The sequence below is a fragment of the Tupaia chinensis genome, unplaced genomic scaffold, assembly GCF_000334495.1.
Source record: "Tupaia chinensis unplaced genomic scaffold, TupChi_1.0 Scaffold145967_1, whole genome shotgun sequence".
Classification (NCBI taxonomy): Eukaryota; Metazoa; Chordata; class Mammalia; order Scandentia; family Tupaiidae; genus Tupaia; species Tupaia belangeri.
The window spans coordinates 68,005-72,298 of NW_006205825.1; positions in this window are offsets into that span (position 1 = coordinate 68,005).

Below are 4,294 nucleotides of genomic sequence, written 5' to 3' on the forward strand. Positions count from 1 at the left end.
AATCAATTCCTTGTGATTAATTCCTGGGCAAAACAAGAAATATGCTAGTTCCTCAAAAAATCTAGAAAATATATATTATGAAAAAAACTACACATCAACCAATCAAAAAAAAAAACAAAACCCACATTTGTACCAGAATAAACTCGAGCTTTTATTATGAATATTTTGAAGTCCCCTTGTACTCTTGTAAAAGTCTTTTTCCAAGAAGAAATTCATGAGAATGGACACAAATACTAAAAAAACCCCACACTTTTGTATACTTAAATGAATGAATATGTTGCATATTAGGAGTCATGTTTTACTGAGTAGATTACTACCTATTTATAGCTGGTAGATGTGTTTGCTTAGAGAATCCTAGACAATCAGGGCTATAAAAGATTATAGTAATAATCTAATCAATCCTTCATTTCAGCGATGACGTTACTCAGTAATATATTGAAACAACACAAACAAGGGTAGTTTACTCAGGAGTTGACATTTATCATTCATTTGGGTAATCCTATATCAATTCTGCAAAATATGACGAAGCAATTTCTAAAGACACAACATGAACAAACCATCATTAGCCCCTCCCATGGAGGATAGGGAAAAGTCATGTTCTCCCTCTCCTCAAACTCAGACATCTCTGTTTGGGTGTATGACATGTTAGTTTTCAGTGTATGCACCAGAGAACCATACTCCCATTATTTGACAGTTTCAGGCTCTATACAAACAGTAGAAGTTAGTATATGAGTCATTTATTTCTATAAAATAGACAAAGAAAATCTGGAGCCATGGGAAAGATGGGGGCAGGCAGATTTCGCTGGCAGACAGTCTAGTCTCACTTTCTCGTGTTTCTTTTAGCAGTTGCTTTAGAGTGGTAGAGTCAATCTGTTATGTTGTAGTCATCATTGTTAAGAGTGGTGGGAGGAAGGAACCCCCAGCATGTAGTTACAGAATTGGTGGCCTAAGCTGCGTCAAACTTTTTCTATAGCACCAATAGGACTAGAGTAGCCAAAGTGAATATAGGTATGAGCAGTGGGGAAAATGTGAATATTTTTAAAAGTTTAACAGAAGTTTTGATATAGCCATTCTGGGTGAGTTCTTTCCCCCTAAGTGTCACATTTTCATTAACTAGTAGTTGGGAAATCTTGACAGCCTTCTGCATGCTGACTGAATGTATTCAAACCTGTAGGTTTTAGAGTGTTTGCTCAAGTGGAAAATAGGACAGTGTAAGTCTTTTGAGGGCCTTAAAGAGTCTGAGGAAAGACATTAAGGAGAAATAGAGAGAGGCAAGACACTTATGGGACAACGAAACGGGTTATTATATGTATGGTATTCCCAACTGAACTCATGAGAAATGTATTCATGTTGGAATATTCACTTTATAAGCTAAGTGACATATGTGATTGAATGTATAAAAGAAATTGAAATATAAAATATAAAAATAAAATAAAAAAGAGTAACCTCATGGTTGAATAAGAGTAAAATGTTTGGTTTATTTTGAAGAGACAATTTTTTTTTCCCCAAATGTGTGAGCCATTTTCTCTTTCTATTATCTCTATCTAGATGTCCAAATTTCAGAGGTCAGTGGAAAAATTATTGGTACATGGGGGCCAAATGTGACCAACTCTGGAATACTCTGGACCTGATAATAGTAGCAGCATTACCTGGAATAGGATTGGCTGACTCTGGACCTGATTCTAGTAGCAGCATTACCTGGAATAGGATTGGCTTTAATAGTTGGTGTAACAATACAGACTATCCACTACTGTAAAACGAAGTCAAAAAAGGATATACATGATCACCGGTAAGAAATTTCTAGATACCACTGAGAATAATGGGAAATACCTTGTGATATGAATAAATGAATCAAGAAATAATGAATATTATTTATCATGCACACAGCTGGTATGTTCTCTTTCATATTCATTAACATTTTAATTAAATTCAAACAAAAGTTAAGATTAATACTGCCAAACTACACACATTTTGTTTAGGATTTGGATAAAGCAAAAGCTGAAAAGCTCCTTTCCAAGGTAAAGGTCAAGCATAATTCACAAAAATTGTCCTATTTCAGCGCTTTCCTTGTACTAAGGCAATATTTGTGTGAACCACACATACCGTCCTAATAGCATGAAGGGAAAAGTGAGGGGTGCCCATCTCTTAATTCCAGCAACAATGTCAGAGAAATGGAAAGAGGAAGCCAATAGACTTGGCTATAACCCGATTTTGTCTTGAATAAGTCTCTTCACTGGGCTTCAATTTTCTCATCTATAAAATAAAGATGGTTATAATCAAAATTATACACTTCACAGAGAAAGTAAAAATAATACCAAAAGCTGCAATAATTTATTAAGGGTTTATGATGTGTATCTGGCTTAATTATAAAAGTTTCACCCTATTATCTCATTTAATCCTCACAATAATCCTACAAATACTGATGAGTTTGCTGAGGCACAACGAGCAAATAACTTAGCCAAGATTATCAGGCTAAATCTATACCCACACAATCTGACTACACCTAAACTCTTAAACCCCATACTATGCTAATGGAATCTAATGAAATAAAGCAATGCTTTATAAACTGTAAAGCCCTGCTGCATTCCCTTTATTTCTATTAACTTTACTAGCAGAGTCAAATCTTATCAATTTTATATTAGTTAATTAAAACTAGAATCTATTTTAAAGTATCCTTCCTCAGTGACAAGATAATGTTGCCTTCCATGCAGTATGAAGGTAGTTGGAAATATTACTTTGAAAATTAGAAGTGGCTAGTACTGTGAGCCTAATGATCCTAAAAAATAGGCTTGCAAACTGTAATAACATCAATAATTTGAACAGCTTTAGATATTTGTTTCTGGAGGTAAGTGAGATAAATTTTTCAATATTTTGTCATTTCAAAATCCTAGTCTTTATTTTCACCATAAATCCATATTCTTTAAAGTACCATGTGATACACATGTGTGTATGCATAAAATCAATGTTAATCAGCATACATGTTATAAATTTATTTTTAAAATAAATATTCTCTGTATATTTAAGATATAAAATACTACTGAGTGAAATGGTTACTATGGTGGAACAAGTTAACGTATCTATCATCTCACTTAGTTACCCAGATTTTCCCCTGTGGTGAGAATATCTATAATCTGCTCATTTATAACAGCAAAATTCCTTAATATGTCACAATATTACTAGCTACTTACTATAGTTCTCATGTTGCACATTAAATCTTTCAACTTGTTCATACTACATATTTGCCACTTTGTATCCTTTGATCTCTGTCTCTCCACTTTCTCCACCCTTGGACTCTTTTTCTGCTCTTTGTTATTGTTTTTTAGATTCCACATATAACTGAGATCATGCAATATTTTCTTTCTGTATCTGGATTATTTCATTTACCATAATGTCCTCCAGATCTTTCCATTTTGTGACAAATGGCAGAATCTTTTCCTTGTTGAGGGATGAGAAGCATTTTGGTGTGTGTGTGTGTGTGTGTGTTTCTGTGTGTGTGCATGTGTGTGTGTTAATGTGTATGCTTGTGTATGTATGTATAAACTGATATTTATTCATTTAATCACTGATAGATACCTAAGTTGTTTCCAAACCTTGGCTGTTATGAAAAATGCAATAAATATCAGAGTGCAACTATCTTTATGATGCTGGGATTTCATTTATTTTATTTATATACACAGAAGAGAAACTGCTGGATCAAATGGTAGTTCTACTTTAAGATTTTTTTAGGGATTACTATACTGCTTTCCATAATGGCTGCACCAATCTACACTCACACAAACATGGTTTGATTCACTTTTCTTCAAACTCTTGCCAAAATTTTTTATCTCTTGTACTTTTGATATTAACTATTTTAATGAGTGTAAGATGGTATCTCATAGTGATTTTAATTTGCATTTTTCCTGACTCTTGGTTGTGCTAAATACCTTTTCTTATACCAGTTGACCATTTTAAAATGTCATCTTCTGGAGAAATGTCTATTTAAATTATTTGTCATTTTTAAATCATCTATTTTCTTTCCATTGAGTTGCAGGAGTTATTTAAAAATCTTAGATATTAACCTCTTACCTTTTATTTGGTTTACAAATATTTTTTCTCATCCTGTAGGTTGCCTTTTCATTTTGCTAATTGTTTCCTTTCCTGAACAGACACTTTTTAGTTTATTGTAGTCCCATTTATTTATTTATTTATTTTTCTTGTGTAGCCTGAACTTTTGATGTCATATGTAAAAAATCACTGCAAAAAACAAGGTTGAGGAACTCTTCTCTTAAGATTTATTTTCTAGGAATGTTATGAT